Source organism: Oryctolagus cuniculus, chromosome 15 (assembly GCF_051225735.1).
Source record: "Oryctolagus cuniculus isolate XC-2025 breed Fujian yellow rabbit chromosome 15, ASM5122573v1, whole genome shotgun sequence".
Lineage (NCBI taxonomy): Eukaryota > Metazoa > Chordata > Mammalia > Lagomorpha > Leporidae > Oryctolagus > Oryctolagus cuniculus.
Genome location: NC_142881.1, coordinates 81,749,397 through 81,771,691, shown reverse-complemented (window position 1 = coordinate 81,771,691; position 22,295 = coordinate 81,749,397). Strand labels below are relative to the sequence as shown.

Genomic DNA, 22,295 nt, shown 5'->3' with positions numbered 1-22,295 from the left:
TCACTTCACTGGCCAGGTGATACAACAAATGTGCAGTGTTTGGTACATATTACAACACTTACATTGCAACGATAATCCCTGTTCTTCCAGATTGGCAGAATAAATAGCATCGTCGAAATTCAAGTGGCAAAATTTATGGATGCATTAAAATTGCCCACCAAAAGCACTGCTTCTGATTCTATTGAATCTAAGGACTGTACCTTTTGTAAAATATAAGTTGTCACTTTTTGACATTATAACTGGATGGCGGATGCATTAACCTGCTTTGCTTTTGATAGCCACTTGATTAAAAGAGACATTCTCTAGTATTTCCAGGGAATAACTCCTTGGTAAGTGGTTCCAGGGAACCACTCCTTGGTAAAACAGTCTTTTCACAGTGAGCTCATGGGAGATAAAGAAACCAAACATCCTGCCCTTCCATTTGGTGATTGTGTCTATTAGAATAAGCATTTCTAAGATTTCCACCCATTGTGATAGAAAGTACATATCAGGTCCTCCTCACCAACCCCTGTGCTGCCAAACTAAAAGGTTTTGATTCTTGAATGAATGTTGCTCATGTGTAGAAAGCTCCTAGTCCCTGCTGGAACCCAGAAACTTGAAGCCAAACTGACCGAGAAGTGAAGCAGATGACTGCAAAGTGGTGACTGCTCACCTCAGACCTCCAGACCAGTGTCTGATTGATCTCCTGATGGAGTTGGCCTTTTGTGTGTTGCCTTCACTACAGTCTTGGTTTTTGCCTTCTAGTCCCTCACACTATAGTTATGCTGAATTATATCTTGGCAGAGTGAGCAAATGTTTGCACTGAAGCCAATATCTCCTGTTAAATTTGGATAAATATTTCTGACAAAGTAGACACAGAGTTGGAAAGAGTCTGTGCATGTGCTGATTAGCTAAGTAGAACCACTATTAAGATGTTTGACTTTCTTTTTTTAATTTTTTTTTAAAGATTTTATTTACTTATTTGAAAGTCAGAGGTACACAAAGAGGAGAGGCCGAGAGAAAGAGAGAGAGAGAGAAAGGTTTTCCATTCGATGGTTCACTCCCGAGATGGCTGCAATCTTAAGCCAGCAGCCAGGAGCTTCTTCCAGGTCTCCCATGCAGGTGCAGGGGCCCAAAGACTTGGGCCATCTTCTACTGCTTTCCCAGACCACAGCAGGGAGCTGGATCGGAAGAGGAGCAGCTGGGACTAGAACCAGCACCCATATGGGATGCTGGTGCTTCAGGCCATGGCATTAACCCACTGCACCACAGCACAGGCCCCAAGATGTTTGACTTTCTGAGCTCTTCAGCTAACTGCCTTCTAAAGTCAGAATGTAGCTAACATCTGGTCTTCTACTTTTGTTACTCACTGTGTTTATTGGAATACTTAAGCTACTCCTGTCACTCCTTACTCAAATCCGCTTAGAAATAACAGTTTCACCAAGGTCATATAATGGTCAATCAAGCTGACGATTCAGAGAAGGCAACTTTTGTTGGGACCTAAGCAGACTTGAGAGCTCTCTTCTCAAAACCTCCCTGTTACTTGACTGTGGCCCTGTCTAGCTCTACACTTCTTAAAACCATGAGATCCTCTCTGAGCCAAGTCCACCCCTGTGATGACAACTCAGATGTGCTGGTTGAACAGTGATGCTTTCTGGGGAGAAATCTTGATCAAAATGGGGAAGTGTGAAAGAAAATGACATACCCAAGGCTAAAGCTTTCTAAAGCAGGGTCAGGAGACTGAGAGAGGATTGTGCTCCTATGCTAAAGTTAAATCCATAAGAAGTTGTAATAGACATGGACAAGCAGCTAACATTGGTATTCATCAGCCTTTAATATCTTGCAACTGGCAATGCCCTAACACACTAACCAATCAGCATGGGTTTGTGATTTAGGATTTCTGCTGAGCCAGCAAGCTGCCTCTGAAATTGGCTTTTTGTGGAAATTCCCTGTATAAAAAGCTCTACTGTGCTGCCATCGCTAAACTGTGGTTGGTGATCATGTATTCATAGGGATGTTAACTTGCCTGCAGTGTGGATTTCATTCATTTTGCTTGGCTACATACAGGCATGGAGAAAGTGCTAGGTTCATCTGTGATTGCAGTTCTGCCAGGTGACTTGGTGAAAGGAAGGAAGGGGAGGAACACTATTGGTTCTGTGAGCTACTAGTGGGCTGTGGACTCTATATATGATTATAATATCATTTTCTTCTATCTGTTGCAAATATTTTTCTAAATTTCTAAAGATAGTTTAAGGGGGTATAGTAACACAGAAAGTAGGACCATATATAGAATCTGTACATTTTTTTAGATTTGTTTATTTGAAAGGCAGAATTACAGAGACAGAGAGCCAGAGCGAGGGTGAGCAAGAGAGAAAGATTTTCCATCTACTGATTAACTCACCAAATGGCTGCAATGGCTGAGGCTGAGCCAGGCTGAAGCTAGGAGCCTAGAATTTCATTGGGGTCTCCCACATTGGAAGTGGGGCAATTGGGACTTGAATCTGTATCTATATGGTATGGCAGCATTACAGGCAGTGACCTAACCCACTGCATCACAGTATAGGCCCCAAATATGCACATTTTTAAGTATGTTATCTATGTTTTTTATCTATGTTTATTAATTTGAAGTTTAATACATACTCTAAAACCAAATATTAAATTAAAATTGGTAATATTTTTATCATATATTTTTAAAGTTTTGACAATTATTTATTTGTTCCTCTGAATTTTCTGAGGTACTTTTCTATAATTTCCTGTCTATAGAGTCACCTAGGAGGATTTCATTTCCCTTTGCTATGAGCTACCAATGTGACCTCAACCAGATTACAGAATCCCTGACATTTTAACCACATGCTGTCACAAGCTGTGTGCATGGCTCTGGCACATCCTTGTTTCTCCTTCATGTCTCTGCTCAGAGACCTTCGTTAAGAATCATCTCCACTCTATTTGCCCTGGTGAACTTTGGAATCATGTCAGCAAGTTCCCCTCAAAACCAGTCAGTTTTATAAGAATAAAATTAAGCCCATGCCTTATTCAAATACTTAAGACAGTATGTATTAAGCTTCTCTATTTCAAGAATGTTTTTTTAAATTTGAGCAATGTCTTAGAGTTATTTTTTCATATAATTTTTTGTGTTTGTCTTCCTAGGGTATTTATAATTTTATTCCTTATATATTACTTATGTAATTTTTAGAAACTGATTATTCATGGATAAGTAAGTAGATTTACATGAACTCACTTTGAGGGATCAATGCTTAGAACATCATTAGGGAACTCATTAGTGTACCATAAATTCAGCATTCGCAGCATTCTTTTTTGTTTTAGATGTTCTTATTTTCAATTTAGGACAACAATGCACTGTAGAATCATAATGGATAGCTCTTGTGTACTTTCACCTTCTCCAGGGATAACATCTCACACAGCCACAGTATGTCCTATGCAATTCATATTGGTGCAACTGAAGTAGATGCCCTTTTGGGATTCACAATCAGTATTCCTTTAAAAAATGAAATATGGGGCCCACTGCTGTGGCACAGCAGGTTAAGCTGCAGCCTATGATGCCAGCATCCAATGTGAGCATTAGTTTGAGTCCCAGCTACTTCACTTCTGATCTAGCTCCCTGCTGTTGCACCTGGGAAAGCAAGGGAAGATGGCCCAAGTGCTTGGACCCCTGCTGCTCTGCTACCCATGTGGGAGACTCAGATAGAGTTTCTGGCTATTGGCTTTGTTCTGGCTCGGCCCTGGGCATTGTGGCCATTTGGGAGTGAACCAACAGATGGAAGGTCTCCCCCTCCCACTTTCTGTCATTCATTCACCCAATCACTCTGCCTTTCTTTAAAAAAAAAAAAAAAGAAATATAGATGGATGTTTGGCATAGAAGTTATATCCTGAATTCCTGGGTTCAATAGCCAACTCCGATTCCTGACTTCAGCTTCCTACCAATGCTGCCTCCCAGGGTCTGGTCATTGGAAACAATTGAGGAGTGAACTCAAAGATTGGAGTGCTCTCTCTCTCTCTCTCTCTCTCTCTCTCTCTCATAAATAAATAGCTAGAGAATAGAGTGAACTGGAAGGAGCATATCAGGAGGCATCATGAGGGGTATTTGGCATGCTATGCTTATCACAACAGTTTAGAACTACTTGAGATGGCTGCATCCCATATTAGGCTGGGGTCAAGTCCTGGCTCTGCCCTTGATTCCAGTTTTGTACTGATTTGCACACTGAGAGGCAGCAAGTGATGGCTTAAGTGTTTTGAGTCCTTGCCACCCAGGGGAGATAGAATTCCGGCTTCTGTCTGGCCCAGCTCCAATTTTGGAGGGCATTTGGAGAGTGAACCAATGGATAGGAGCTCTGTCTGTTTCTTTGCCTTTCAAATAAAATGAAAATAAATCAATTAATAAAAATTGTGAAAAGAAGACTTTATAAGTAATATGGGTATTAGGTATGTTTTATGAAAGCTTTTTTTCACTCTTGCTGGGTTAGGATACAAAATGTCAGGTCTGTGCCCAAAGAGCTCAAAAAATATTGTGCTGGACCTTTATCAATTGTAATAAACTTCCCCAGTGTCTGAGTAGATTTAGAATGAGGGCACGTCTTTGCCATTTGGAAAAGAATCAAAAATAGGACTCTTTGTTATTTAAAAGGCATGAACCCTCGGGAAGGGGGGAAGTCACTTCCTGGCCACAAACCCCTGCATCATGTCACATGCCTCACCAAGTGTTATTTAGATATCAGGTTTCACTGTAACAGTGTTTTCCGCTCCAAATGTTTTACATGCTGGGCAATTAGGATAATTATTTCAGAATATATTAATTTCAGAATTGGAGTATCAGTGAGGCAATTTCAACAGAGAATTGGGAACTGGCCATTGTTGGGCAAGTCTTTCTGATTCTGAAATTCATTTTTTTTGCATTTAACCATGGTAAGATGGAACTGATGCCTTTTCTGCTTTCCGTGTGTGTGGATTAAAGGATAAATAGTCCTTGATTTGCCCTTTGGGTGGCTCCTAGTGGGGAAGGTGTTTCTTAGGTATGAAATAATGGCACTCTGTATTACTATGGGCATGATAAAGGGATTTGGGTGGAGCATGGTGTAGGGCATCTGGGGAGAACATGTGGTGACCTCACGGGCAGGCAAGTGGCCCCTATCCTGAGACTTGAAGGCCATGGAGGATTGCTTGGTGGATGAGATGTGGAAGGCAAACTGACAATGAGAGAACTGTGTGATACACACAGCAACCAGAGGTGGTGGTGTGGGAAAATACAAGGACACAGATTTTCCTTCTCTTCTTTGGTGCATTTTTGGGTAGGGTGGGGAAATTAGTGAAGAAAACACATAATTCTGGCAGAGGCAAAATGTAAGAAAGCCCTGGAGATCAGAAGAGAAGGTGGGCTGAGGGAGGGACTGCCCTTTGAGGCCTCTTAACAGAGCTCTGTAATTAGCACTGGGCAGGAACAAAGGCAAATCCAGGGGTTCAGAGAGCCCATAAGCCTCAAAAATCTGAAAAGCGAATCAGCTCATCGTCATCAAGTACTTAATTGGGTGCCTGCCAAGTCCACACGTGGAGTTCTGTTCCTCATGGCAGAAATACATGCCACTGAGTTTACATTCACTCTGCTGCCTCAGTCAGTTGTTTCACAGCCAGCATAAATCAATAGCAACCACCCGGGGCACAGTGATTGTTGGAGGTTCAGTTCACAATGAAGGCAGAACAAACCCCAAACCACAGGCATACCCACTGCCTGGACCCACAGGCATCGCTGAGGCCTGGGGAGCCAGGGAGCCATTCCAGCCCTCAGAGGTCCCTGGAATAATAGTTATGGAATAATAAATAGTTTGGAATAATAAATAGTTATTCACTGTTTAATCCTTCACCACCTGCATCGTCTGAAAACCTCAGGCAGTAAAGGGCAGCTTGTTTGGGGCTGGCGTGGGAGGAATTCCAATGAAGCCCTGTGCCCAGATCTGTCCCCATTGCTGTCACTGTCTCTGTGCACCCAGAGCACAGAGTATGTGGATCTAATGATCTACCAGCTGACAGAGGGGCCCAGCCAGACACCATCTGACTATGATGGCCACTAGAGAGCCTCTTCCTCTTCACCCTCTCCTGGAACCCAACCCTCCTCAAACGTGGGATTGGAAGTTTTTGTAAAGAAACACCAAAGACTTTGATTCTAGTGAGTATTGTTTTTACAGAATTGCTGGAGGAGAGCTTGCAAATGCATAGGATCTAAAAATACTAGACAAATCCTCTTTTGGCAATGTCTTTGGGGAAATAGTGTCCCCCGCCCCCAGATGCTGGTGGTAGATTGAGGACCTGGGAGAAGGAGCGCAGAGCTAGAGGTGACCAGCAGCTTCCACTAGCCCTCAGTCACCAGGACTCCAGCACTGGAGGGCTTAACACTTCGCCCCTGGGAAGTTGACCCAGGCTAAGGCAATACTGAGGAGAGGTTTCCCTGCACAGCGCCTGAGGCTGCAGATGGGTACCTGGGAGCACACAGAGCATCACTGAACAGGAGCCTGCCCCTGCAGCATCTGGGAGAAGGAATGGTAGGGCCAAGTCAGAGAAATTGAAGGCTTTGGTGAGTCCCTCATCTCTGCTTGGTAATGTGCTCTTAGATCTCACTACCCAATCTTGAGTTGTTGTCATTTCCCTCTCCAAGGGTCAGCCCCATAAAGTGACTTAATTGATTCTTTGCTTTGTCCTGTCTGGAGAGCCATTCCTCTAAAATGAAGTTTAGTTTTTTTTTTTTTTTTTTTTTTTTTTTTTTTTTTTTTGAGAGGCAAGGAGAGATGGAGAAATACATCAGTCCTGTCTGCTGATTCACTCCCCAAATGCCTAAAACACGCATTACTGGGTGGAAGCTGGGAGCTGGAACTCCATCTGGGTCTCTCACCTGAGTAACAGGGACCCAACTACTTGTGCCACCTTGAGGCTTTCTAGGATGCTCATTAGCAGGAAGCTGAAATCAGGAGCAGAGCTCAGACTCAAACCCTGGTACTGCAGGGTGGGATGTGGGCATCTTGACTGATGCCTCAACCACCAGGCTACCTGTCCATCACTACGACTGGAGAATCTTAATATAGTCTGGGGTGAGGGTTTTTTCATGAATAGCACAAATCTTTTGTTTATAGCACAAATATTAGAGTCTGGGATCTTCAAAACTTGGGCTTTTGAAATCCATAAGCCTCTGTTTAGAGGCTTTAATTTGGTACCATTTTTCTCAATGAAGCAATGATGCTGCTGATTGAAGGCCATGGAAAGTGTAAGGAGTGCAAATGCCTGGGGAGAAAATTTCTCCAAATACCATCCATGGCACTTATTGGACAGAAATTAAGCTTCTATCTGCTTGGATTCCCCCAAGCTGCTAACAGTGTTTTTAAATTTCTTGTAATAAGACATGAAAAAAGAAATGAGATGTAAATAGTAAAATAAAACAATTGATGATTTTCTGGTTACATGGGTACTTAGAAAATCTAAAGCAATCAATTCAAGCACTATTATTGTAGTTCAAAATGTAGAACAGTTGCATGATAAAAATAATATATCTGTGTATTTAAAAATCAGTATGCATGGTTGTGATTGTAGTGACCTCAAAATTTTTAGTCTTCCATTTTACAGAATATCCTGTCATAAACTTGTTTCTCTGTTGTAGGGTGTTCTAAATACTATCTTCATAGTTGATAGGTTTTTTTCAATAGAATTCTTAAAATCAATGTTTTTTTTTTTTTCACTCCAACCATGATCGATAAGATGTAAAATACAAAAAAAAAAAAAAAATCTGTCCATGGTAACAGATAACATGATGATCTACTGTCTCTAACTGAGGGTTTTGGGCCCTCATTTTTCCTGTCATCTATCATATGGCATACATAATATTGTCATCCTTATTTTCCTAAAAAAAATCTTGACTATCAAAGACCTAAAAGAATCTTGACTAAATTTCCATGCAACCACCATCATGCAGTGAACACAGCAGAATCTAATAGATATCTAGACTTTAAAAGCAAACAAAGAGCAAACTTCTGTATAGTAGAACATAACAAAATCAAGAGGAAAATGACTTGTTTGTGTCAAGTCTAACAAGGAGAAAAGATGAAGAGCTTATTCAAATGCACATGCACTCTCAAGAATGCAGTGTTTTACTGTGTAAGGGATGTGAACAAAAAAGAGCATCTACAATTAGCCAAGGATTGATTGGAAGGTGTCCATCATTTTTAGTATTCAAAGAATCGCTAATGTGCACTACCTGTAGAAGTCATTTTGTAGATGCTAAGCAAAGTGAAATATTATGATAATGGAACTTGAAGTTGGCTGGTATATGGTCCTATTGACATGATTATTCATGACTGGTAAGACTTGAAATGGGAAGAACTCCTTTCAACAACGTTGTGGAAATATTTAGTGAGAGACATAAAGGTCTTCACATTTTTCTTGACCCAACAGTTTCAAACTTTATGAATTTATGGCAGTGTTTTCCAGGATAAAAACTCCACATTTGCACAGATAATTTTGTTGCAGCAAAAGAAGGGTGTGGTTAGTTAGTGTGTGCACTGACAGGTCTGCTCTTGGACTTGCTCATTGACAAGTCTCTCAACTACCTGGTGACCTTGGGCAAATGATGTGACTAAACTGTGTCCCAGTTTCTTCATGTGGATAATCATGATGGGGCCTAAATTGAGAATTGTGGTGAGGATCAAATGAGTTAACAAATAGAGAGTAACTTAAAAATGTGTGGAACATTGTAAGCACTCTCTATAACAATGATTACAACAAGAATGTTTTTAAGAGATCAACTTAACTACTCAACAGTAGGAGAATTGTTTAAACATTATATTACTCTGACATGATGCCACTTCATAAAACCATTAATATGGTATTTTAATGACTTTAAGACAGAAAAACAAGGTTATGGTAGAATATTGAGCATAATGGAAGGCAAAAATTTCAGAGGTTCCTAAGGTTACAACCATGGACAATATGTATGAAGGTGGGAAGAGGAAAAGCATCTGTTAGTGTAGGGTAGTTGGATCTGGGTAGTTTGCAGAGCAGTTCCTTTATCCTTGTGTCACCTTTTTCAATTTTAAAAAAGTAAGCTATACCATAATGAAACCAATTCCTTCTTCTTTTTTTTTTTTTTTTTTTTTTTTTTTGACAGGAAGAGTTAGTGAGAGAGAGAGAGTCAGAAAGATATTCCTTCTGTTGGGTCACCCCCTAAATGGCCACTTCAGCAGGCGCACTGCCCCAATCTGAAGCCCGAAGCCACTTGCTTCTTCCTGGTCTCCCATGTGGGTGCAGGGCCCAAGCACTTGGGCCATCCTCCACTGCCTTCCCGGGCCACAGCAGAGAGCTGGACTGAAGAGGAGCAACCGGGACAGAATCTGGTGCCCCAACCGGGACTAGAACCCTGGGTGTCTGTGCCACAGGTGGAGGATAAGCCAAGTGAGCCATGGTGCCGGCTACCAATTCCTTCTAAACACTGCCTTTGGTTTGGGCTGCTTGGGTGTGCTAACTTGAGGACTTGGGATAAGGTCATTTGTGGAACCTCAGGGGTGCAGATGCCAGACTCGGCAGCAGTAGCAGGGAGTGCACATTGGCATGGCCTCCAAGCCCCAGTCCATTCAGTAAGTGGCTCCAGCCCACTCTGCATGGCTCTGGCCCTGCTGTGGAGGCAGGTGATCCTGTCCAGTCAGATCATCTCTGTAAGTGAGATTCTTTGGTCCATTTTTTCTGTTGTTTTCTTTTTTTATTAAAGATTATGATTACTTTTTTGAAAAAATACATTGATTTACATTATACATAATATACACTATTAGGTGTAATTAGCCCACAAAAATCTGCCCATACTGAATGTGCACAAGCTGCTGAGTTTAGAAAGACGCCCATGACTGCTACTACTACTTCATCAAGGTGATAACCTTGTCCATCACTTCTGAAAGTTTCCTCCTGCACCACTGCCCCCTTTTATTTGTTTTATTGTGGTAAGGACAAGAGACAGAAATGGGGCATTGTTGTTTAACAGGCATAATGGTTTCAATTTTGCAAGAGGAATAAGTCCTAGAGAGCTGCTGTATGTCATAGTGCCTGGAGTTAACGCACATGTAGCTACTTGAGGGGGACTTGGTTTTATCTGAGAAGATGCTAAGGGCCTCAGCATATGCTGCTGTTAGATGGTCCAGGGCAAACATTTGAACAGCACTTCCTGAGGAAGAATTGAGCAGTGAGATGATTGAGTTGCTGGGAATTTGGCCAGCTCTTGCCCTTGCAGGGATGAGCCTGTACCAGAATGAGACTAGAAAAGGAGGACTAGTTTATAAGAGTATTAAAGGGGAAGATAATCTGGGATCCTTGTCCAAATGCTGGTGCCTTGGATGGTAATGGTCCTGTACTGCTATGATATTTAGATTCTGGCCTTCCAGAGATACTCGGACTCTAGGCAGTAAGGTGTGACTTGAGGCCAGATCACTTCTTTGCTTTGCCACTAAGGTGATGTCTGTGCATCATAGCAAATACACTGCAGTGGTGGGCCTTGTGTTTACTGCTTGATGTGTTAAGAACAAGACTCATGGGCCCCACAAGACTGATTGTATTGGCTCATTCATTTTGTTAAGTAATATTTGAGGTCAACTGTGGGTCAGGCACTATTCTAGGCTCTGGGGATATGCCGAGGGCAACGACTAATCCATGCCTCAGGAAGACTGTTCACTCTGTACAGATGGCAATGAATAGATTAGCAAGGACACATATCATTTCATGTGCCTGAGACTAAAAAGAAAAATAAAGCAGGAGAGGATGGAGAGTGACAAGTGTAAGAGGGCCACTTCAGATAGAGTGGGGAACACTTCAAGGAAGTTACATTTGGTCAATGGGCTAACTGCAAGGAGAAAGTGAGATCTGAGATCTACATGAAACATAACAGGAAATTTTTTTTGCCTTACATAAATATACCTAGAATCCAGACACTTCTCCCAGTCTTCACTGCCAACTCTCTGGACCAAATCACCATTAATATCTAATCCTCCATCACAACTGGTCTGTTCTCAACACAGCCTCTAGGGTGTGTTTTTAGAAGTCAAAAGTTGTACGGTGCAATTTTAGTGCTGAAAGTCATGAATGACTTCCCATATTGCTTACAGTCAAACTTCAAGTTCTTAGCATAGCCTTCAAGGTCTGATGTGAGCTGTGTTTGTCTCCTGTGGCTCTGTGAACTAGGATGAGTGTTCTGTACAGTGTGGGCTAAGGCCTTTCACCCCAATTATCATCCTAAACCTGGAGGAACAGAGCCTTCTGTCGCTTCCCTGGGCCCATAATTGACTCTGAACAGCTCCAAGGAGGCTGGAGACAGTGGAGACTGTAATAACAGCTGAGGACTAAGAGGGTTTCCTATCTCACAATCTCACTCCTAGAAAACAATGAGAGAATTTGGTCAATGGCAAGGGCTGAAACCTATTGTGTTTAGGTAACTAAAATACACATCACCAATCTGGATGTTTTGACAGTGAACTTTATTTGCGGATTGATGTTGCATTCATTTTGCTAGTTCTGACATCTGATGGAGACCAGATAAAGAAACACAGTTTTTAAAGGTAAAACACAGTATTCTGGAGGCTGGGCCTAGAAGGGGCACACATCATTTTCTACCTAATTCCAATGGCCAGAGCTGATCATAAACCCCTCCTGGATACAAAAGGATAAGTAGATATTTGCCTGTGTGCCAGGAAGAGAAAGGTTTGGATGTCCTGCCACACCTGGAAGAGCTGGCTCCTGTGCATGAGCTGGGTCTCAGTGTTGAGAATTCCAGGCAGATGAAATGACATAACAGGCTGTGTTCACTCTTCTGGCAGAACTCGGGCCTTCATCAGCACACCTAAAGCCATGGCTTAAAATACTATCTATACTCGGGTACCCCAGGCATTTTTATCTCCAATTCAGACCCCCTTCTGAACTCCACACTTGAATGTTGTTATCCAGCTGTCCACTGCAACTCTCTGTTTGGGTACTTAATGTGTCATTCAAAAGTAATACTTCTAAAATGGAACTCCTAAATTCTTCCCTGTCTCTCCAAACTTCCTAATCTCAATGAAAAACAATTGCATTATGCCAGATACTCAGGACATGGCTTCTTCATTTATTTAGCTCTTTGCTAACATTTCTAGCTCATCAACAAGTTCCTTTGGTTCTGTCATCAAAACAGCAGCATTTTCCATAGATTTTCCTTCTCTTCGCTAATGCCACCTTTGACTTAACCACCATCATCTTTTGCCTGGAGTTTTGCAACGTCCTACTGGTAGATTTCCCAGCTTTGTTCCTTGGCTCTTGTTTCCAGACATTCAAATTTCTATGATACTGACATCTCTCAGTAGAATCTTCTGAAAAAAGAAATCCCATTTTCAGAGGTCCATGGTCCCCAGAACTTTTCCAGGACCACTTCCACTCTCTTTTGAGGTACCCAGACCTGCAGGCTCTGTGTGGAAGAGATTTTCACTCAGCCCTTGGTCTGAGTAGCTTGGAAGCTGGTGTCAACCGGATCAAGTCTTTCTAATTCAAGGCGTATTTTAGGAGTGGTGCACATCTTGGAGCTGTCCAGATACCTGTTGTATCAGAATGTAAAATTCACACTATACAAACTAGTGCTCAGAGTACAGAAGGTTTATTGGACAAAGAATAGGTGGTCGTGAGCAGAACAGAGACATACAGAAATGAATTGGACAGTACCCCTGCCCTGTCATCTCTTCCACATGGACAGCCACAATTCACCTCAGAGGAGAAAAATTAGACTCAAGAGGTCCCATCAGATGCAGAGGCTCACAGAGCACAGCTGGACTGGTCTGGCCCCCAGGGCCAGAGAGGGGCAGTGCCTCCAGTCTATGTCAATAGCTGGAAAGGGGTGAGGTAGGGATGAGGATGATGCTTTTCCTTTGGAATAGACAGGGAAACTGAGCCCTCCGGGGAGCCAGGGAGTGTATGTAGAGGTGGCCCAGAGAGGGGCAGGGCAGCATAGCCCTGTCTCAGTGGAGGTGGTGCAAGCTGTGGCAGTTCCCCTGATGACCCAGAAGCTGTGCAGGCAGGGCAGGTGGAGCTGGCAGGTGAGCAGCAACTGGGCACAGGTGTAGCCTGGTGCTGCTACAGGTGGCTAGAGCACCGCAAGGCCTTGTTGCAGGTGCTGCATATGAAGGGCTTAGTGTAATGCATGGCGGCTCTGCAGCTGCAGAGGACTGGCAAAGACACTGGTGCACTCAGGTAGCTGTAGCTCTAGTGAGGCTGGGAATCCCTCAGCTGCACAGTGCACATGTAGAGGACTCGGCTGGCACTGACGAAGCTTGTGGTGGAGGGAGGAGTGTAAGTAGAGGCCTTGGGGGGGCAGTAGGCATGACCTTTGGAGAGGAGGGCCAAGGTAGGGGGACCATGGTGGCATCTTAAGTGACAACTGTGGAGGGAAAGAAGTTAAAATCACCACTTCCTTCCCTTTTTCTCACTGCTTGTTACCCCTTTCTAGGCTTTATTTTTTTAAGATTTATTTATTTATTTATTTGAAAGAGTTACACAGAGAGAGGAGAGGCAGAGAGAGAGAGAGAGGTCCTCCATCTGACGGTCCACTCCCCAATTGGCTGCAATGGCTGGAGCTGTGCTGATCCAAAGCCAGGAAGCTCCTCCAGGTCTCCCAGGCAGGTGCAGGGGCTCAAGGACTTGGGCCATCCTCCACTGCTTTCCCAGGCCACAGCAGAGAGCCGGATCAGAAGAGGAGCAGCCAAGACTAGAACTGGTGCCCATATGGGATGCTGGCACCCCAGGCCAGGGTATTAATCTACTGCACCACAGTGCCGGCCCCCTTTCTAGGCCTTCGACTGATCTTACCTCCAAAATGAAAACTGACTCCAGACCAGGTCTGCAGATTCCGTAAAGATGCTCCTGGGCCACCTCCCACAGAACTCAGCAAGACTGGGGGCAACCTGCCCTTGCCCCTGAGTCCTCCACCTGGCCTGCTCAGAGCCTGAGTGATGTCCTCCCTCTTCACTTCCCTATCCTCTGTGCACCAACAGCAATCAGTTTCCAAGTCAGTTTCCTTCTTTTATCTTCTCAGCCTCCCTGTCCCACACTGGGGACTGCCTGGCTCCTCCCCTTGGGCCATGCCTGAGCCTGGGGGATTCTCCAGACACCACCTGGAAAGCATCCCTTTTCTGCAGACATCTCTGCCTGTCAACTTCACCCCTGGGATTTCCCCAGAACCCCACTAACCCAATTCCCTCCACACCTGTAGGCCTCTCCATCCTCCTACACTATGGAACCCCTCTTGCAGATCTTTGGGATGCCTCAGACACCTTCCCTCTCAGCACACCAGGGCCCCTGTGTCCTGCTGCCTGCTCTGTTATGAGGCACTGATCTTTACTTCTCTCTGTCCTCTCCTAGTCCACGTTACACATACCAGGACACCTGGGCTACCTTTGCCAAATTGTACCTCGGCATCCCCCTTTCAATATATGACTGGCATCTCTGTTTCCCTTCTTTTCTACCTCCTCAGCCCCCTTCCCTGCCCCCATTCGCAGTAGGCCCTTGTACCTATTTTTGGGTCTGCTTCCCAAATGGCTTCTCTGGTCCCCTCCCTTCTGTAAGCCCCATCCACATCCAGGCATCTCTGCTCCCCAATCCTGCCACATCACCTGAGGGTCCACTTCTACTCCCTTTACTTACCGAAGGAGCCCTGCACCTCTGCTTCCTCCCTTGGCCAGCCACGTGGATCCCACCTTCCCCTTCCTTGCCACACAGCACACTCACCCTAGTGGTTCCAGCCCACACCCCCGGCTTTAGCCCCAACTCAAGCTCCTACATCCCTCCTAGGCCCCATACCTGGTGCATGGCCTCTCAGTCTGCACGGGCTGCCATAGTCCTGGGGCTTTTCTTGGCAAGTGCACCCTAATGCCTATTTTAAACTTGAAGGTGTCCTTGGAAAGATAGAGCAGCCATGCCTTGTAAGCTAGGTTTATATTGATGGCATTGTTTTCTAGAATGGGGATTGGGACCAAGTCACGAAAGGAGTCACAGAGGTCTGTGTTACCTTGAGCTCACCCGTGCACCCCATCACCTGAATGTCCCTGTTTCATTTGATCAGAGTCAAGAGCACTCTCCGGTCTTGTTTTATTCTGTGGCTGAGATCAAACAAGTTGTTCAAGTGTCTTGGGATATGTTTAATTAGATTAAGAGGCAAACAAGAAGTCACAGGTGAATGAGTGAATCACAAGTCATTACTGGGGCCACAGGAGCAGGGTTCATCTGAAAAGAAAGGAAAAGAGAAAGAGTAGGCCAGTAGGTCCATAGAGCACATGTGACCAAGTGGAAAATGGATGGGGGATCGTGGACATAGGGGAGAGGGATAAAACAGAGTCCTGGCCAGAAGGGAGAAATGGGGACACAATTCTCAAAGCAATCTAGACTCAGAATTCAGACTGGTGCAGCATCCATGCTTCCTTGTCAGTGAAACCCTTAAGCCCTTTAATATTGCACTCAGGTTGCTGCTCTCAAAGCAGATCTAGACTCAGAATTCAGACTGGTGCAGCATCCATGCTTCCTTGTCAGTGAAACCCTTAAGCCCTTTAATATTGCACTCAGGTTGGTTGTTTGGAAGCAGCTAGGTGGGAGCTAGGGCCTGCAGCTGCTTGTCTCCCTGTTTCAGTTGTCATCTCAGGCAGGCACCTGAGGGACAGGAGCCAAGAAAGAAAAGGCCCTTTGTTTTCTTCCTGGAGTTCAGTGCTGCGCAAGCGTTTTGTCATCGATTCTTTAACAGCCTGTAGGGAGGAATTATTACTCCTATTTCAAAGGAGGGGTAAATGTGATCTGGTGACACCAATCACATCGTTCATAGCCAAGGGATCTGCAGAGTTATGGGTTTACACCTGGTGTTTGTGACATCTCAGCCTGTGCTCTTGGATGTAACACTGTCCTCTCAACCATGAAAGCTGGACTGCAGGACAGTCCATATCTGAGTGATGGACAAGTGACACTCGAGGGCAGGAACCACTTGCTTTCATTTCTGTATTAGGAGCATCCGTTACAGAACTTTGAAGATGTGTGGTAAAAATAGAACTGGGCCAGCATTGTGGCCAGTGGTTTAATGATTGTAATGTGGACATCTCATATTGGAATATTCATTTGCATTCCAGCTACTCTGCTTCCAATTCAGCTCCCTGCTTTCACGCCTGGGAAGTCAGAGAATGATGACTCAAGTACTCGAGTCCTCCGCCATCCATGTTGGAGACTTGGATGGAGTTCCATGCTCCCAGCTTCAGCCTGGCCATTTGAGGAGTGAGACAGCAGATGGAAGATCTTGCTCTCACTCTTGCTGACGCTGTTAACTCTTTCTCATGCTGTCACTCTGCCTTTCAAATATGTAAACCTTTTTAAAAGCTAATTGCCTGAAATGGGCTATTCAGCAGTTATCTTTTATTTGTTTATTTATTTATTTATTTATTTGAAAGTCAGAGTTAGAGAAGGAGAGGCAGAGATAGAGGTCTTCTCTCTGCTGATTTTCTCCCCAGTTGGCCACAGCAGCCAGAGCTGCACTGATTTGAAGCCAGGAGCCAGGTGCTTCTTTCCAGTTTCCCAGGCAGGTACAGGGGCCCAAGGAATTGGGCCATCTTCTACTGTTTTCTCAGGCCGTAGCAGAGAGCTGGATTGGAAATGGAGCAGCTGGGACTCGAACTTGCATCCATATGGGATGCCAACACCGCAGGCAGCGGCTTTACCAGGTATACCACAGTGCCGGCCCCAACTGTTATCTTTTAAATAATCAAGCACAGAAAGCAATCTGAGATTCTAAGACACTAGGAAAGAGAGGTTGGTGCCTCCATTTTTATCAAGGAACTTTTTCTTCATTGAACCTCCCAATATCATCCTGCACTGTATACTTTATATAATTCCAACCACCAGCCCCTTACACATATACTTCAGATGGCCAGGCTTGCTTGCTTTCAGGGAAAATTGCCAGGCTTGTTTTCACTGTAACTAATATTTCTCTGAGCATCAACTTCCATTGTCTTTGTAACTGCGCCTCTCCCGCTGGGCTTTGTGTCCATTAAGGCACAGGAGGCTGGGGGCAAGGCTGTGGCTGGTTGTAGGAAAGCTCATTTTGTTACACTAAAGAGTCACTGTTGGGAAGTAACTAGCTGTGTGCTTTAGTATCCACGATCATCCACAAGGCATCCCTCCCTTATCTTAGAGGAAGAAAAGGAGCAGCCTGCTGGAATACCAGCCTTAAAGAAGTGCTTCGTATTGCTGTGAAAATACACAGGGGAGCCACACAGAATGCAGCATCTGACCTTGACTCCAGGGCAAATGGTACTAATGTGAACTCAATGCCGTTTCACTGGGCCTGGGAAAAATGCAAAGCCCTTTGTCCTATGCCTTCTGAGCAAAGCTGCTGAGCCACTATTCCTGCTTTGGAAGCTGAAGATGGCCAAGCACTTTGCACCAGTATCTGAGTTCTCAGGGTCTTCAGGTGTCTCCCTTGGCTAGATGGCTTGAGGGGAAATTACCCCACCTCCAGTCCTTTTCCCACAAGCAGGTGCCATGGAAGATGGGTTTCTCTTTTGCATCCAACAGTGTTTCAGGGCACCGTGACCTCTTCTCAGGAGAATTCTATGCAGTTTCCTCCTCTTAACCCACAGTCTCCCCTTTCTCTAGAGACCAAGTCCCCTTTCTTCAGAGGTCAAGCCTCTATACAATATTCTCAAAACGTGTTCCCAGGACCAACAACATCAGCGTCACATGGGAACTTGCAAGAGATGGAGATCTCAGTCTGTACCCCAGACCTGTTGAATCAGAAACCCTGGGAGTGGATCCCAGTGAAATTCTGAGGCACTTTAAGGTTTGAGATCCACTGTTTTTGGCCCCAAAAGAAGCTCATTTTGTTGTATTGAGGATTTCACAGTAAAGAAGGAGGCTGGCATTCAGTTTTTGTGGCAAAATCTCTTTGCACCAGTCATCCCATGCCACCTCTGCCAGCAGCGTCAACTCCATCGTTTGATCTTCCTTTAGCTCTGAAGAGCTTTCGAACTGAGCCTCACCCTTTGATGCTCCCTCTGCTTTGCTTCTCTTTGAGAGATTGATTCTCATTGTAGGTGAACTCTGACACCTCTTCACTGTATTGGCAGGTCCTCGACAGACTGTAAACATAAGGGACTTGTCTTTGAGGCAGGATGTGCAGGATTAGTCTAGACAAGGGCAGGAGTGACAGTACCTGCAGAGAGGTGAGGAAGGAAGATGACCCAGCTTGGGCTGTAACTTGTCCTCTATTTGCGGGCAGTGGAGTGAGTGTATATTCAGGGTCCGTGCGGGGTTAATCCAGAAACAGGTGGTTGTACCTGTTTAGGGTGGGGAGTAGTAATGTTGCCATATCTGGGGACTGGACCCCTGGAGCTCAGCTGTCCTGGGCAGAGGGACATGCAGAAGATCATGGTTGACAATGGATGCTAAGGAAGGGTAGGAAGCAAGGAGTTTGGACCAAGGTGGCTGTCATGGGAAGCTGCAGAGCACAGTGTTCTGGAAGGGCATCCACAGCAATGGTCATGTGGTGTGAAAGTAACTGAATTTTAGAGGAAAAGTCAGTATCAAAAGATACTGCAGATTTTACAATGACCATGTCAGAGGGCTTGAAGCCTGTGAGAATTGAGATGGTCAATAGTATTATGAGCTCAGGTTAATAGGAACAGGGCTATAGTCAGCAGGTATTCCAGCATGCCTCAGCCTTTATGTGCAAGCCCTTTGTGCCTGGGGACAGCCTTCACTAGCCCACATTCCTTTATCTGTGGATGGGGCCACTTGGTGACAACCCACAGCCTCTCTTATTGCAGAACCCATTTATGGCTTCCATTTGTGATGGAAGCAGAGCTAGATAGCTGGTGCTGGGATTCTTCTTATTTGCACATTCAGTGTGTGAGTTTAGGGGAGTTTGATGTTCATTTCATTCTCCAGTGTGACTGTGGACATGATGAAAGACATATCTGTCTGGACCCAAGCAGTCTCTTTAGCAGGAATACCCAGCTGCTTCAGAGGTTCATCTGTGGACCTTTTTCTAAAACTGATGGGTGATTTCTGTAGGTGACAAAAGGCCCGAAGGCCTCATTGTTGGTCATAATAGCTACACACTCACACACACACACACACACACACACCCTGAGGACCAGTGTCTCTCAATTAGTGTTAATGGTTGATTATTTTCAGAGGCCTCATTCCATCCATCTCATCTGGATGACCTTGCTCCATACTGTGAGATGGGTTTCATGTGGGGCATGTAAGGAACTAAGCCCAAAACAGATTTTAAAAGATGATACATACCATGTGGAGAATCATCTTAGCTATCTTAAACATTTGTGAGTTCACATACAGGCTTGACAGTTACATTGCCTACGACTGCATTTTCAGAGGGTGATAAACTACCCACGAATGGGGGAATCAAAGAGTTCTTTGTCTTCCGTAGGTTATGCTCATGACTCCTGGGGCCACAGCTAGTGCAGGAGTTTTGCGGTATTGATGATACAGGAGACACATGCCTTTTAAGAAAGGAGGAAGAACTTCAGTTGTACACCGTTTTCCGAGTGAGTACTGGATGTTGTGGATGTTGGGTTTCACAATAGGGCTGCATATTCTTTGACAGTTTTCCAACACTATGTCCCATCCTGTTGAATGTGGATGGGTTTGTGACTACTTCACCAAGAGAGCAGGGCACAAGGGATGCTGTGTGACTTCTGAGGCTAGATCAAGGGAGCCAAGCAGCTTCTGCCTGGTTTTCTGGAATTCTCACCCCTGGAACCCTGAGCCTCTGTGTGCTAAGTCTGACTACCTTACGGTGTTGTAATGGAGAGGTCACATTTAGGTACCCTGAGCCCACCTTCTACACCTTTGAGATAAATCTAGCCAAGCCATTTGTAACAAGTCCATGCATTCAAGTCTTACTGGCTGGGCACCTAAACCTTGTGGAGTGGGTATGAACCATCCTTGATCTGCCCAACCCAGATTTCTGACCCACTGAATCTGAGAGAATAATAAAATGATGTTCTGTGCCACTGAACTTTGAGGGGGTTGTTGTGTAGCAGTAAATAAGTAGAACAGTAGGTAAGACTGGAATTAACATAGTAACAATAGCTACATATGGTACTATTCTTGTTCTACATATGGCAAAATAGGTCAAGCCAAAGTATTTCTAGTTAGCTGGGGTGGGGATGGAGTAATAGTGATATCAAGATAAGTGTATCTTTGTTTGAAGACAACCATGTGTCTCCTTGGGGAAGTACCTCAGAGAATTTGCAGGTTGGGGACTGGTCACCCAGGCATAACTGCCTGGTTGGTTTCAGGTGAACCATGTATGTGTCAGCATTCATGACCTCATTGGAGATCATTAAGCTGTCCAGTTCCCACTGGGACCCTGTGGACAGGAATGGTTTTGGTGTAGTAGGTTGTTAACAAGGAATTACTACCACAATAGTGCTGTAGAACATGCCTGTCCTCCCCCCAGTGGTTTAATGAAAAAGCATTGATTTATCTCATGAGTCTAGGCACAGAGATCTGAAGGAGAAGTCACGAGGACTTTGCTGTTACCCGCAGCATCACCACTTGAGCTGTGCAGGGGGTTGCCTGCTGCCGGGGCATCCCCATGTCAGTGCTTCGGCCACTAAGGGGGAACCTGCCGCTGCTGATGGCGCCTCTGATGGTGAGCTGAGAGTGCTAAAAGATGCTGGAGTAACAGCCACAGCTCTGCTCCAGGTGCCAGAACTGGAAGCAGGAAGAGTCCTTTCTTTCCTTTACCTATTTCTAGTGTCCTTCCCATGACTCAGTGTTGGCCCAAAACTAACAGGAAGGAGTGACAAGGGATTCTGGGCAATGTAGTTTTTGAACTACCTGTTCTAGAATCACACAGCACAGGGAGGTGGGTGGGGAGTGGTTCCAGGGCTGAGAAACAGTAGGCAAATGACTGACACATTTGGGAATCTTAATTCTTGAAAACTTCAAGAAAATCTTTCAAAATATTGTTGACAAATCACAATAAATTAGAACTCTTTTTGCTAAGAAAAATATAATCCTGGGCCAATGTTGTGGCACAATGGATTAAACCACTGTCTGCAACACCAGCATCCCATGTAGGAGCCCCAGTTTGAGTCCCAGCTGCTCTGGGACTTGGGGCCAGGCCACCCACATGGGAGTTCCTGGCTCGTGACTTTGGCCTGGCCCAGCCCTGGCTATTGGGACCATTTGGGGAATGAACCCAACAGGTGGATGATGTCTTTCTCTGTATGTCTCTCCCTCTCTGTCACTCCACTTTTCAAATACATAAATCTTTAAAAAGTATATAATCTGAATGCAAGACAACTTAAGCAAAAGCAAATTTTGACACCTAAAGCTGAATACTCAAAAAAAAAAAAAAAAGCTAGATATACAGGATTAAGTGAGGTCTTCAGTGCTTAGTTTCTCTCCATGTCTACTTTCTCACTCCATTTTCTTTCTTGTTTGCTTTTCCATTCTTAGACAGGATCTCTTATATGGTAACAAGACTCTCAGTAGATTTGTATAATAACTTCATAGCCACGAAAATAATGGGGGCAGGGGGAGAGGTGGGTATTTGGCTTTAGCAGTTAAGACTCTGGTTAAGATACCAGTAAAGATGCCTGCATCCCATGTCAAAGTACTTGGGTTTGATTTCTGACTCTTAACAAGCAGTTCCAGCTCACTGCAGACCTTGTGGGTTGAGGTGGGTGGAGAGACAGCAGATGATGGCTCAACTAGTTGGTTCCCTGCACCTTTGTGGGAGATCTGGGCTGAGTCCCAGGCTTCTGAGTTCTGGCTCCAGTCTGGCTCAGCCCTGGCTTTTGTGGGCCTTTGGGGAGTGAACTAGCCAATGGAAACTTTCTTTCTCTCCCTCCCTCACTCTCTGATTCTCTCTCAAATAAATAAATCAAATTTTACAATTAATAGGGGTTCTTCCTCTCCCTTTCAGTTCTTCCACCCACATTCTTGAGCCAGTACTGATTGGTTCTGAAATGCCATGTGCTAGATTGTGCTAGGTTCAGCCACTTAAATATAGCTGGAGTTCAAGGATTGGATCCTGCTAGCTTCAAGGTTGGGGTAAACTCCCTCCCAGGATCTCTCAACTCTGAGAGGACTGACAGACTCAACCTGGAACTTTGACAGCTGTCACACATACTCATCATGAGAAAATCTCTTTTTCCTAGTCAGACCTTTGTAGCTTTTTCACCTGAGTGGAGTTCAGAGACAGCTGGGGAGGTGTCCCCAGCTCAGCACAGCAGGACACCGGGGACTTCTGAGCACTGAGA

The 22,295-nt window shown here is 44.7% G+C and overlaps 1 long non-coding RNA gene across 15 annotated transcripts in view; it reads left to right on the top strand.

The window, feature by feature from the left end:
• LOC149122110 (uncharacterized) overlaps positions 1-22,295 on the top strand; it is a 125,343-nt gene that overhangs the window by 74,223 nt on the left and 28,825 nt on the right. For 9 of the 15 annotated variants that reach the window (XR_016221127.1, XR_016221121.1, XR_016221131.1 and 6 more), the window contains one exon: positions 19,448-19,565. The exons of 3 other annotated variants lie outside the window; for them this stretch is intronic. This is a non-coding gene — a long non-coding RNA (uncharacterized LOC149122110). Of the gene's footprint in view, positions 1-13,137; positions 13,318-19,447; positions 19,566-22,295 lie in introns of those variants that run through there. 3 more of the 15 variants (XR_016221130.1, XR_016221132.1, XR_016221135.1) reach the window with 2 other exon arrangements.